This window comes from Zeus faber (genome assembly GCF_960531495.2).
Source record: "Zeus faber genome assembly, chromosome: 19".
Classification (NCBI taxonomy): Eukaryota; Metazoa; Chordata; class Actinopteri; order Zeiformes; family Zeidae; genus Zeus; species Zeus faber.
Window position 1 is genome coordinate 8,430,944 of NC_137206.1, and position 13,556 is coordinate 8,444,499.

At 46.1% G+C, this 13,556-nt stretch overlaps 1 pseudogene across 1 annotated transcript in view; it reads left to right on the forward strand.

Moving 5' to 3' along the window:
* Nucleotides 1-7,839: 7,839 nt before the first annotated feature.
* LOC307244898 (crystallin J1A-like) overlaps nt 7,840-13,556 on the forward strand; it is a 7,938-nt pseudogene continuing 2,221 nt past the window's right edge. The window contains exons 1-8 of the transcript XR_013844775.1: nt 7,840-7,879; nt 8,145-8,220; nt 9,414-9,593; nt 9,738-9,836; nt 10,845-10,937; nt 11,048-11,204; nt 12,202-12,317; nt 12,880-12,957. The product of XR_013844775.1 is annotated as a crystallin J1A-like (transcript). The remainder of the gene's footprint in view (nt 7,880-8,144; nt 8,221-9,413; nt 9,594-9,737; nt 9,837-10,844; nt 10,938-11,047; nt 11,205-12,201; nt 12,318-12,879; nt 12,958-13,556) is intronic.

Here is a 13,556-nt window from a genome sequence, read left to right on the forward strand (position 1 = left end):
TTCCCCCTCTCTCTCTTCCTAGCCCTCCTCCCTCTCCCTCTCTTTCTCTCTCTCTATCTCCTTCCTCTTCCCTCCCTCCCTCTCTCTCTCTCTCTCTGTCGCTCTCTCTCTTCTTCCTCTTCCCTCCCTTCCTCTCTCTCTCTCTCTCTGTCGCTCTCTCTCTTCTTCCTCTTCCCTCCCTCTCCCTCTCTCTCTGTCTCTCTCTCTCTTCCCTCCCTCTCTCTCTCTGTCTCTCTCTCTCTTCCCCCTCTCTCTCTCGCTCTCGCTCTCTCTCTCTCTCTCTCTCTCTCTCTCTGTTTCTCTCTCTCGCTCTCTCTCTCTCTCTCTCTCTCTCTCTCTGTTTCTCTCTCTCGCTCTCTCTCTCTATCTCCTTCCTCTTCCCTCTCTCTCTCTCTCTCTGTCTCTCTCTCTCTCTGTCTCTCTCTCGCTGTCTCTCTCTCTCTCTCTCTGTCTGTCTCTCTCTCTCTCTATCGTCTTCCTCTTCCCACCCCCCTCCCTCTCTGTCGCTCTCTGTGAAGTGTGACATTACAGACGTCGATGTAGTAAGTGAGGGGACGTTTGTTGTAATGTTATTTAATTTTATTTAATTTTATTTAATTTTATTTAATTTTATTTAATTTTATTTAATTTAATTTTATTTTATTTTATTTTATTTTATTTTATTTTGCATGTACTTATGTTATGCAGCAAAATGTTGATATTTAAAAGATAGATAGATAGATAGATAGATAGATAGATAGATAGACAGACAGACAGACAGACAGACAGACAGACAGATAGATAGATAGATAGATAGATAGATAGATAGACTGATAGACAGACAGATAGATAGACAGATAGATAGACAGACAGATAGACAGACAGACAGACAGACAGACAGACAGATAGATAGATAGATAGATAGATAGTTAGACAGACAGACAGACAGACAGACAGACAGACAGACAGACAGACAGACAGATAGATAGATAGATAGACAGACAGACAGACAGACAGACAGACAGACAGACAGACAGACAGACAGACAGACAGATAGATAGATAGATAGATAGATAGATAGATAGATAGATAGTTAGACAGACAGACAGACAGACAGACAGACAGACAGACAGACAGACAGACAGACAGACAGACAGACAGACAGACAGACAGACAGACAGACAGACAGACAGACAGATAGATAGATAGATAGATAGATAGATAGATAGACAGACGGATAGATAGATAGATAGATAGATTTGCAGCTCAAAGTGATGAACAGACATTTAGGAATTGATCATTTGCAGTCATCAATTATTTAAAGTGATAATAATAAAGGAGCAAACAAACAACAGAAACAAAAACAAATGAAATAAATGAACGTAAAATAAAAGATAAATGGATGGATGGATGGATGAATGGATAGAGGGATATATAGAATAATCCATAAAGAATCTATAACTAAATATAATGAATTAATGGTTGAAGAAAATAGATCGGGTTGATTATTTGCATGTAAAGACTATTCATCATTTTTTCTACCGGACTATAATTCATTATATTTAATTGGAACCTTGCAGTCCCGATATGTAAATGTATGTTATTAAGAGGCGCTTCCTGGCGCGCCTCAGTTCATTTCCTACACAGTGTTTGAACATCTGTCCGTCCTCAGCCTCCCCCCTTATCTGCCCTTTGAAAGAGCAGCCTCTGGATCTGTGGGAAACAGTTTTTTTTTTTTTTTTCCATTTATCATTTTTGATTTGTTGATGGGTTTATTGTTGCATTTTTAGCTTTATTGTATATTGCAGACTGTATTTCTTATTTTTATTGCTTTATTATTGCCTATTGTGTTGATGTGCACTGCTGTAACACCATGATTTCCCAATTTTCAAAAAAAGAAATGTGTTGATTTCACCAGTTGAAGGGGTGAGGCTCTTAAACCAATTGTGTACAGCAAATACATACAAAAATAGTTGGTGTGAAAGGACACAATATTTTTGACTGTGTTACTGCATAGTATATAAAGAGAATTAAAGACATTTTAACTAAGAAAGGACAAGTGCTATGACACAAAGTTCAATTTTTTTTTCAAGTATCATGCATATTCAGTGATGCAGAATTTTTGTTTTTACTCCACAAACATCTACACTCACCACACTACTACGTTTCTAACACAGTCAAGTAACTTTAGTTTTTTTTTTTTTATTTATATATGTATACATTTGTAAGTTACTATGACGCTCCTTAAACCATATTTTTGTTAATTATAATCAGGATATGCATGAGCACTCATCTGCGGCAGAAAGGTACAGTATACTCTTACATCAATGTGGTACTTTCACTTTTTTCCTTGAGTAAAATACTTTTACTTAAAGGTCTGGATACTTCTTCCACCACTAAATAATACGCAGCATCTGATGTTAAATCCCCTGTGCTCATCATTTGGGTCCTACGAAGAAGCATACGAAACAGAGGGGCAAATTCACAAAGAATGGATTGCAGCCGCTAATAGCACCGCGTTAGGGTCCAATTCTGAAAAGACGTCGCGCTAATGATATGACAGCGCAAACACGGCCATAAAGTTTTGCTGCTGAGGGCAATTTGCCTTTGTTTTGCATCTGATCGCAATCAAAGATGTGGCAAAGTAAATGATCCATCCCCCGGGGCACCGGACAATTTTCCCAATTTTCTCCCTGCCTACCTGTCAGCATCGGCACCCTTCCTGGGGGTTGCTGAACCAATCAGGCTTTTAATTAAAGCTTTGAACCCATCTCTTTTAATAAAAAAAAATAATACTGTGCGAAATTATTTGCATATTAAGCCTGGAAAGGAATGAAAAATCGCTCACAGATCCCATTGGATGGGTATTGATTGGATTTCAGGCACCAAATGAAACGCGCTAAATCCCTCCCCCCCAGTAATGGGAATGCCAAGCCACCGTGTGACTCAGTAAAGAGGGATCTTGAGGCTTTAGTGCAATCTCCGCCAGGTACCAGTTTATTAAGCCCACATTATGTAGAAGAGATGGCCTCCGATCAATCTGCTGTCACAAGCCATTAAGGGCAGCTCGGCTCGAGATCATTAAATCTAAAGCCTATGAAATGGGAAGGCGACAGTAAAACCTAAGATGAAGCAATTCTAAAGAAGGGAGAGAATCCTAAAACCGTGTTCGACAGTTTGAATAGGGGGAAAACAGAAAACAAAAACAAAAACTCAAACCGTAAACCGACACCGCAGTGTTGCGGGCGAGATTTACGTCAATCCGCAGTGGGCTTAGGTTTAGAATGGAGGCCGAGGTTGGGCGTCCATCATTCCCAAAAGGGGCCCGGGAGTGTGACAGAAAGAGACCGGGACCGGAATGAACCCCCGCGTCCGCCTCGGTGGCACAACCGGATGCCATAGCTCGCATTGCACGGATGGCAGGAGAGGTGTAGGTGGCCGTAGCTCCGAGGCGCGATTCGGCGCCTCCCGCCTCGCCCCACCAAGTTGCAGCTCCGTGTTCCCACACGGGGAAGGGAGCGCCGCAGTCGTGCAGCCGGCAATTAACAGCATTCCCGCGGAGGCCGTGGAACTAGGCTTGAAACGACACCGCGTCTCGCCTCCGTGGGGGGGCGGCTCCGCCCGCCCATCGGTTTGAGAGCCGCCGTTGGGCGACGCGTGCGCCAACGCCCGGCGTTGATGGTTCACTTCAGAGTGACGGAGGTTTTAGGAGGAGCCTGGATTCCCAGTTCAGCCCAAAGGGAACGGTCTGACGGAGGGGGGTTAACAGGGTCAGTGCTGTCTCCACCTCCCTGCATGGTCTATTTGTGAGACTTGGCACCGGGTGTCCCGCAAACCGCCCCCCCCGCCCAACCACCACCCCCCAACTCCACCGCCGCACACGTGTCGTCGTGCCAGACGATCAAAGCCCCAAAGCCCCCGAGTGCTCGGGCAGTGCCACACTGTCCGCGGCCGCTCCGCTCCCGCTCCTGCAAATGTTTCGAGGTGCAGCCCCCTCTCACTGTGTCACCTGATCCAGTGACAGAGGGTGATGTATTTGCACAGCTCTTTTCGCCCTCTGTGAAGGGCATGTTATCACCCCTCAGCCCCCACCCGCCCGAGAAAAGCAAATGCCATTTCCTGTTGGCTCGCCCTGCTCCACTTATCTCCAATGTCACCGAGGCATCTTTATTCGTGTGTTGATGCGTAGGGACGTGCGCATACCTAGGATTGTTTTTTCCCTTTCAATTCCAGGTGCAAAAAAAACAACAACGTACGAAAACGACCCAAAAACACGTTGCGATGGGGCCAGAGCGAGGCCTTTGTTCATTGTTTTGGTTTTACTATTGATCGCCTGAGTGATGGGGCTCTATTCCGCTGGCTTCAAGGGGGGCCGGAGGAGAAATCGATGGCGCTGGGGCACCCACGGGAGACCGGGGATGAATGGTGTCCGACCGCCCCCCCCTCCTTTTTCTTACATGAGATCATTTGGGATTTTAAAATGTCGAACAGTTTTGCTGTGAAGGGGGACGCCATTCCCGCACTGATGGAAACCTTCACGTGATTCGCCGGGGAGGCGTACGGTTGCCGGCGGTACGTAGGCTTCACCGCAAAACTGGCCACTGGAACGCCGGGCAATGAATGTCCATAGAGTGGTCCATATACTGCCTGTTTGTAGGCAAATTTTTGACTGGCGCAGGTACAGCACCAATGTGAATCCGGCTCGTCATGGAGGCGACACCGCGGAACGGCGGAAAATGGGGCGAAGAGAGGAAAAGCCGAGTGTAGGACCCAGAATTCGATGTACTGTAATCTCTACCTGACCCATTTGCAGACACCGCAAACTATGGTATCGTATAGTAGTGTATCATTACACTGATCTACAAACTGATGCATTAGATCGATAAGTGTAGAGTACAACATTATAGGAAAATCTTGCGGCCAACAAGAGGTTTATTTGACATTGATTTTGGAGTCCTTTATACTATGGTTTTTGGTTGTTTTTTTTACGAAACTCCCCATACATTTTGGAAAGGGTAAATCCCTTTAGCGCCAAAAAGTTTGCATTCCAAAGCTCTTGTTGACGGAGCCTTGCCAGAGGAATGAGTTCTGATCATCCAAGCTGGTATGCCCACTCACCGTTTGGATGAATCCACGTCTCCGCACTCGCTCTGGCTCTTTGTGACTGAACAATACAGCCTTTTGAAGTTGAAAGTGAGTCAGCTGGCGATGAAAAATCCTACACCTCAAAGCCCCCATTCCATTTGTCCCTTTGTTCACTTTCGCTCTCTAATTATTACACTAGCTAGATTCAAGATTCAAGATTCAAGAGGTTTATTCGTCACATACATATACGTAGGTTCATACATATATGCAGTGAAATGTCTTTGCAACGCACCCGGAGATTATGCACAATAGTTACTAAACCGAACATAATAGTTAACCTAATTAATACCTAGCAACTAACTGAAACTAACTGATTCCTAAATCACAATGGTTAGTAAACAGAAAAATATGAATAAAATAAAATGAAAATAAAATAAGACTCGAAAAGATCATACAAAGTGGGGGTACAAAATAGAAGGGATAGAGTTATGTATATAGGATAGGCCATTTGTATATACAGATATGTGCAGTAAAGTGCATGTGTGTGCTAGTGGCCTACAGGCTTGGTGAGAATCGGCTCTGTTCAGCACTGGTTGCCATGTTGTTTCTAATCCCTGCCGTTCAATTGCTCGGTGTTTATTCTGCTTGCCCCAACGCCTCACGTATTTTTCCCGACAAGGCGATTGTGTGAAATGCGAGTGGAACAAAAACGTGGGGGAACTGCCCAGCGAGCGAGCTTCCGAACCACGTAAACACAGGTTTGGTTTGATAGTCGACCACATTTTTTGGTGAGTATTTTATTCTAATTGTAGCTTTTAGGTTTACCGCTGCCAGTGGATCCTTCGGGTCTTTACAATAGCAGTTTTCAAACTCTGTGCCGGACGGGATGAACACAGTACAGTGTAGAGGCAACCAATCAATCTACACTATCTGCAATAGATCACACAGTTAAATCGATGACATCAGGCCAACAAATGTAGAATTAAAACAGTAGAATATAATGTATTAAAAACAGTCCATGGAGTGGGGAGTAAAAACTTTATTACTTGTGATCACTGTAATTCTATTATTGTACTATATTAAACGATAGGTGTCCATCTCGTGTTTTTGTTCGGATTTTTATTATAAATATTCTCCTTGGCACTTTTCGGGTGAAAAGTGTCTGGAACAGGACGACCACAGGCGCTACGGACACGGTTGAGGTGTCGTTATAACCAGGACATCGCAGGCATCTCATGGTTTATGTTAAGTTTCATCCACATCGATCCACTTTCGGCGCAGGAATTAAGCGAAAAAAACGACGAAATTTAACCGGAAGTAAACCAACCTTCGCGCATCGCCGACACGCCCACGTTCGAAAACCTCCGGTCGGGTGGTGGAGCGAGATAAGAGGAGTAAGACACTTTGTGATGTCAGAACGCAGCGTGGTGTGGAATCCGTCGCTCTGGAGTGGTTACAAACTCCGCGCGTGTGTGTGTATCGCCGTACCTACTTGACCTCGGCGGGGTGTTTCATTTCATATTTTATTCTTTTGCCCATTTTGTAAATGTGTAAACACATTCTGTTCCATCTAACCCAGGGCCGTGTCCTCCTGCGGCATTCGAGCCAGTGGTGACATTGCAAACTGAAGAAGTTGAAAACAGTCCAAAACATATTCTGTGTTTGTGACATCACGCGTGGAGTTCGCTTGCCGCTCCAGAGCAACGTGTCTGTTTTATTTTAGTCCCAAATGTTTTAAAAGTCGATGAAATGTCTCTGAGGGACATGCGGTGTTTAATCAATTTCCTTCAACAGAGACACCATGAGGCGGGACTCTCTGGACCACAGGTAGTAGACGGCCACCTTCTAATTTTTAGGAGAAAGTCATAACACGCAACAAGTTTATCCTTGTATCAGTAATTCTGTGTGTCACCGGGACTCTGAAAACTTGCGTCATTACGTGAGCTGATGCTCCCTTCATTGGAAACTCGGAAAATTTAACTTGTTTTAAACATAATGCTGATGTAAAGAGGAGCGACAGCATGAACTGATGCTATATTTCCATGGGAACTTGAAAATTTTAATATTTAATACAACACAGACAATTAATACTATTATAGAGTATATACAATATATTATATTATAGAACCTAGAATCACGATTGTGGTGCCGCCCCTCGCGGCCGCCTGTGCGAGCACCTCGCGTCGATTATGCACATTTTTGTATTTTTAGAGGTTATTGTGCGTAATCACAGGGTGTCATGACATTTTACTGCATATACTGTATGTATGACCGTATGTATAAGTATGTGACAAATGAGCTCTTGAATCTTGAATCTTGAATCTTGATAATGGATTATTGCTGTATGCTGTGTATTGCTGCCTGCAGCTTTATTTATTATTATTATTATTATTATTATTATTATCATCTATTTATTATAACTTATTTTAGTTAAATATGGGGGTTCTAGTCTCAAAAGGTTTTGCAATTTTTAAGTTGACATATGCCGCCATCTTGGCAGTGAAATGTTATTTGACAGTGGGTATTTCACAAGTAAAAATATGAATTAAATGTCTTTAAATGTCTTTCTCTATCTTTAAAATAGGACAAATTTTTTAAATGTCCACATTTTCTAATCAATTATTTTTTTTCCACATCATGTCCCCACGTCTAAGTTCATGTCCCCTGAGGATCCTTTACAGCAGGGCCCATATTTTTGGGCCCCTCTTCTTATCTCGGGTCATCACTGAAGTAAGTGTGCTTATCAGCACGCCACACCCATCGACAGCCTCAGTTCGTTACAACACTGTTTAAAGGAAGGAGGCGAGACCCTACGGTAAGAACAAATATAAATATAAGAGTGTTTTGAATTTAACTGGGATGCATTAACAACTCAACACCCTCATAATAACATTAATCTGTGGATTCATAGCTTATAAGAGACATCCTAATACAAACATGTGTGTTATTGATGAACCAAAAAACTAGAAAATGTCTTTTTTTGGGTCAGGAGAGAAGGTATACACGGGTGTTATAGATGAAGTCGTTGATATGTTTCTGTAAGAAGATGATGTTACAGGCACTAACTCTTATTGGAATAGGGAATCCAGATGGCTTTGACTGTGGCCGACAGAGCTGTGGGGGCCATTATCGGTGCAGCTGTGGCCGACGCAGCAGGTAAGCCTAAAATGTGAAACTATTTATATATATATATATATATATATATATATATATATACATATACGAACCACTGTGTATTGTTCATGAATAGGCATTTTTTTTAAATGAAAAAAGTCCCTTAATCGGTAAAATAAGGAACGCGTCATTTTATGTTTCTCCAACAAGGATCATTTTTTTTATTTTCAGGGACAGATGGCAAGATTATTTACGTATTTTCTTTCAAGGGGTTATTTATTTTGCCAAGTAAACAGCTACACCTTCACCCTCTGAAATTTTTGGCCTGCCCACAGCAGCCAGTCGATTTTGAGCCGACGCGCCCACACACCCCAGGGGCACAGAAGCTCCGTCGCCTGCGGTGTGACCCAAGCTCTACGCAAAGAGTCTAGATATTCGCACCACCGTTTACAAACGACACGAAACCAACCGACTCCAAAGGACGAGCAGTCAAACTGTTCCAAGTCCGCGTGTTTGCGAGAGTTGAGCGGCAAACATTTGCTTTCGCCTCCCATGACATCAATTTTAAATAAAGCCGGAAAGTGGGACAGTCGCAGTGCCACGGTGTGTGTTCATTCCGTTCGGATGCACGGAGGTCGGATCTCAGGGATGGGCAGGGATCACTGTGGTATCGTGCAAACGGGCTTGTCGCCGATTTCAATCTGACGGAAACATCTGCGCGTCTGCCCCGGCAGATACCACGGCCACGCGGGGGGGGGGCTTCATTGGGTTCCTTCGAGACGTAAAGTGTGAATTAAAAACGTTGAGATGCCACGTTATTACACAACGGGCTGCAAAGACAGAGACCCTTAACAGTGGCTCAGTTTTTTGTATTGCCGCTTTGAATTACATGATCATAGGTATCGAGATTCCCTCCGTTGCCGCAGAGACCCGCGGTTGCTAGGAGGCGGCCTCCGCCCGCCAGACGACGAAAACAAAAAAAAAAAAAAAAAAAACGTAGCGGGAACACATGTGCGTCAGCCCCCGTGCGAGCGCCCACGCATGCGGCTCCAGTTCCACAGTCAGGAAATCAAGTCAATTATTGTGTTGTGTCACTGTCTGCCAAATGCCTCGGAGTGGAGCGCAGCTCTTTGGGATATTGCACTGTGCTTAAAATGGATAGCACACCCTCTATCCCTTTCTCTTTCCCCTCTCCCTCTCTCTCTCTCTCTCCCTCCCTCTCTCAACACACGCAGCCCAGCCCATGCACTGGATCTACGACCCTGGCAGGCTGAAGGAGGTTCTCTCAGACCTTGAGCCGTGTCCAGAGTTTCGCCCTGACTCGGCAAATCCCTTCTACCGCAGGACGACGGGGGAGCAGACGTGCTACGGGGACCAGGCGTACGTGTTGCTGGAATCGCTGAGTCACTGCGGAGGTACTCGGCTTCAGACGCGCGCTCTGGCCGCGAGATGTGACATATCGGCTCGCGGGGCCAGGCGGCGCCGCCTAAAACGTGTGCATTTTAACGGCTCGCTGCTGAAGCTATAAACAAAGTGGAACATTGTTTTATGTCCAACAGATGTCGACGTGGAGGATCTGACCCAGCGCTCCTACAAGTTCTTTGGTCGGGGGACGGTATACGATCTGCCGCTCAACGATCCCTACGGACAGAAAGGAGGTATTCGGGCCCGCAGAAGTCTAGCAGGCCGCTCTGCTTCCTCCCCCCGTGCGAGATAGCGCTTCACCAGACTCCCCCGTTAGCAAATGAGCACGCATGTAAAAAGGAAAAAAGCGAGATAATCTTTGGCCCGGCGTTCGACAGAGAAAGGATCTGAGCGCTTCTGTCTATCGGCGATAACGCCGTGCATTATGTTCTCCCAAACTGCCTGTGTGGGGAAATCCCCTTTCCACAAAATACTTTTCCATGCAGTCATGCTTCCCCCTTCCAGGGTGTTTCCCTTTTTTTGTGGGAATGAGGTGCTTTTGCTGACAAAATGCTAAATGTGAGAAGACGCCCTATTCAAACAAACTGGCCATCTCTCGTGCCTGTGTATGTTGGAAATAGTGATTGTGAGCATTATATCATGGCAACAGGGGCTGGAAAGTACGCTCGTACCACAGCTGGTGATATATCCGGCCAAAAATATGTGTCGGGGATAATGTACAGCCAGCTAGTCATTATAGCACAGTAACCCCTTCCAGGGTGATCGGGAGTCTATCACTCGCCACAACAGCGTAGCAAACTATTCACCCTACAAAGAACGTCACCCGACATATTTACCGTTATTACCGTGGAATTGAACATATCCACATTCATCTCTTCAAGTCTTCCATTGCAGTTTCCATGTAGGGTCACATGATTTCGCCGCGAGCTAATAGGGTGGAGCGATACGAGGGATGCAAATCCAGGTGGAGTGGTGGTTGCCCCTGACAACAGACTTGCACTTTCGCTTTTTGACCAATCAGGATTGGGTATTCCCCAGAGCCGCGTAATGTGTGACATGTATAACATGAACTTTGGATGTGGTTAATTGCAAAATGGACAGAGCAGAATCACCTGACGGCGGTACACACGGTATGTTTTAGGGGGTTGTTGCTGTTTGTTTTTAAAAACGGCGCACATCACCATAATCACGCTTTTATCATGAGTTACCGGTTCACGGTTTCATTTCATGTCACCCCCCAGGCCCCAAAGCTGTTCTCCCCATTGACGGCCCGTGGATGAATGCGAGCCTCAAAGCCTTCATTAGAAACGTGGACGCTGGCAAAGAAGACACCGGTACTGCTCTGACACGCACGCTCCACACTTAAATACCCTCTGATATACCTGGCACCCGATGTCATCAAGGCTTTCCATGTGCTCGTCGGGGTTTTGCGCCTGCGTTCCAGGCTGCGACGTGGACTGCCAGATGGACGGCGTCGCCAAGCTGGCGCCGGCGGTGGCCATGTTCGCCGGGCGGCCCGAGATGCTGGAGAAGGTGGAGGCGGCGCTGCGCGTCACCCAGAGCAACGACATGTGCATTGCCGTGACGCTGGCCGCAGCAAGGTGACGGCAGAGGCAAACGCCCCAGATGCGTGTTTCGTTGCTGTCTGTCTGTAGCCTCAGAGACACACTGGGGGGGAAAGAATGTACATTTTCTGATCCCCTTGCTATTGGGAAACTGACCACGCTGCTGTCGCTTCTCACTGTGGTTGAACTGCAGCCCAATGGGGCAAACGTTTAAGACTTAAAATAAGTGTTGGATCTCTTGAAATATAATTTCATTCTTTGCTTTGCAAGGCTCAAAACGCCCCGTGGACAGTGGGAGGTCGCAGCAGAGGGGCTGGTTTCTCAACAGCAGAGTGGGAGTCGCGCTGTTATAAAGGATGCGTCAGATGTAATGATAAGGACCGGGCTCAGACACGGCGGACTCATCCTCTAAGGGTCGCCTGCGCATAGGCGATGGAAAAGGCCCAGAGGACAGAAGATAATTACTCTTGGAGATTCTCTCCTCTCGTCTGCCCGGGCCCCCGGAATGCTGCCCCCTCCCCGCGGCACGACTAGCCGAGCGTTCCAATAAAAGCAAATATGCCATTGCCGGGTTTAACGGCAGGCTCCTGGGTCCCTATTTAGCCGTATTACTCACTATTAACAAGCTTTGTTAATCTAGCTCTAATCGGGAGCTAAATCGCTCTGCAAACGTAGCCTGGTGAAACATTTGATTGCCGATCGAGGTTGGGCACTACGCCAGTTGGTGTTTCACACAGAAAAGCCGCGAATCTCACTTTGTTGGTGGAAATGTTCAAATCAGGTCTTCGAGCATCGAAAGCAGACGATATTGACGGAAATTGGGCTCCATAAGAAAAATAAACAATAACCAAAACAATTAACTTTAAAAATGAATGTCATTCATCCAGTCCCTACTGAGAGGGAAAAAAGGGGTCGTCCTCCGTGGCGCCGTGTCTCTCGGACCGACTGGACATGGAATTAGCCGCGGTGCGACACAGTTCTGACCTTTGCTGAAGACACTCGGGTGTTATATCGTAATTACGACCCGTTTCAGGTTCCTGGAGCACTTCATTCTGAACGGATCCGATCCAAACGCCCTGGAGGCGGTGCTGGCCCAACTGAACGACCCGGGGAGGCAGAACCCCAAGGAGCTGGACGAGGCTGTCGTGGGTATGGCCCCAGAGGCTCCGGTCTCCCGGCATCGTTCTATCGTAACAGAAGAGAGGGACGTGACGCGTTCATAAAGGGTTAATCATACACACAGCTAAAAGACTGTTTAGCTGCGTTTATAAGTAACAAAAAGCTTTGTGCCATCAAACCAGGATCAGAATCTGTTTATATGCCATACATGTTTGCATGAGGGATTTGTCACAGCGAGGATCGGTGCCGTTCTGTACAAAAAAAACCCATCTTCTTCTACTTCTTCTTCTGTATGAAAAAAAAATACAATTTAAATGTATTAAAATAATACAAATACAATTAAATTTAGATGGCCAGATATAGCCCCAGAAAATACAAAAAGAAATAAACAAATATATAAGAATATACAGAATGTACAAAGTGCAATGCGTTGCACAGGATACATTCTTGGTATGGGTATATAAGGTATAAATGATCATTATTATTATTATAGTTATTATCAGGTATACATTATTACCATGTCATTACTAAATTATTACTACAGTCTACAAGTGTAATTACTAGAGTGCTTATTTCTACATCTCCGTGCCAGGGCACATTCTCCAGGTGAAGGAGAACCTGGCCAAGCAGCACCAGCAGCTCGTCCCTTCTGTGTTCACCAACACATGAGGTGAGTGTGCCGGGGCCGCAGCGAGCAGCGGGGGGCCCAGGTCTGTTGACTTGGCACGCCCCGCGTCCCCCCCCCCCCGCCTTCCTGTCAGCGTATCCGCCCGTCTGTAAGGGAAGGGGGGGGGGGACACCCTCGCCTTTTGATCTCCAGACTAATAACCTCGGCTCCCCTGCCCCGTCCCCCGCCCCGTCCCCCCGCCCCGTCCCCCGCCCCGTCCCCCGCCCCGTCCCCCGCCCCGCTGAGGCCGAGGGCCGAGGCGCTTCGCTCCCTGAAGCGCAGGCGCTCCATCTCGCCGGCTCCCTTGTGCAAACAGCCGAGGGATGGAGATGTACGGAAGAAGCGCAGAAAGACGAGATAGGATCGGATGCAACTTTATTCATCCTCATGGGGATTAATTATCAACAATGAATAAATGATGACATGAGCTTGAGTTCACCCTCATGGGGGTTAATAAAGGGGTCACCGCGGCAGAATACAGTGCAAGTCAAGAAAGGGATAAGAAGTTAGCGTTGATTAGCACTATGCTAACTAGTAATAGTAAGTCTAAGGTGGCAAACTAGCAGTTATGCTATAGTGCACTAGGTAAATACAGTTAGCGA